The sequence below is a fragment of the Lissotriton vulgaris genome, chromosome 8, assembly GCF_964263255.1.
Source record: "Lissotriton vulgaris chromosome 8, aLisVul1.2, whole genome shotgun sequence".
In the NCBI taxonomy this organism is placed as follows: Eukaryota; Metazoa; Chordata; class Amphibia; order Caudata; family Salamandridae; genus Lissotriton; species Lissotriton vulgaris.
Window position 1 is genome coordinate 590,525,738 of NC_141696.1, and position 839 is coordinate 590,526,576.

Genomic DNA, 839 nt, shown 5'->3' on the forward strand with positions numbered 1-839 from the left:
GCATATTATTAAACACAACTTACTTCATCCTACACAGTTGGGTGTTCATGCAACCTACTCTACTGAATCAGCACTGTTCCTATCTACAGAAACCATTCACTAACATGTAGATGAGGGCCAGATGGTCGCCCTAGTCCTCTCAGACCTCATTGCCGCATTCGACACTGTAGCCCATCCAACACTCCTTCAGCGCTTCAGGAAAGGAGGTCTGGCTGGACAAGCCCTAGAGTGGCTGGGGTCCTTCTTACATGACCGCAGTTTTCAGGTGTCTCAGCAACCATGCTACTCCAGGAGCATTAAGCTGGCCCAAGGGGTGCCGCAGGGCACCATACACAGCCCAACTCTCTTTAATCTCTACATCACCCCATTGGCAGAGATTATTTGAAAATTTGGCATCAGTGTCGTGTCATATGCTGATGACAAGCAATTGGTGATGTCTCTAACACAAGCCCACAATGAGGCAGCCATCAACTTCTCGACTTGCCTACAAGAACTGGCGTCATGGATGTCGAACAACTGTTTGAAACTTAAGGGCAACAAAACAGAAGTGTTAGTGATAGGCAGAGCCCCCTCGATTTGGCCCTCATCATGGGGGTCTCAGACACTGGGACCGATCCCACCCCCCCAGCGAACAGGTTAAGAACCTAGGGATGTGGCTGGATACTAAACTATCCTTCGAGAGCCACACTAGGCGGGTGGCAGAGAAATGTTTTGGGGTAATGCGAGGACTCAGGGAGACCATTGATGTACTTTCTGTGACAGCTAGGAAAACCATGGTCCACGCTCTGGTAACCTCACACTTAGACTATGGTAACGCCCTCTACGTGGTGGCAATTAGA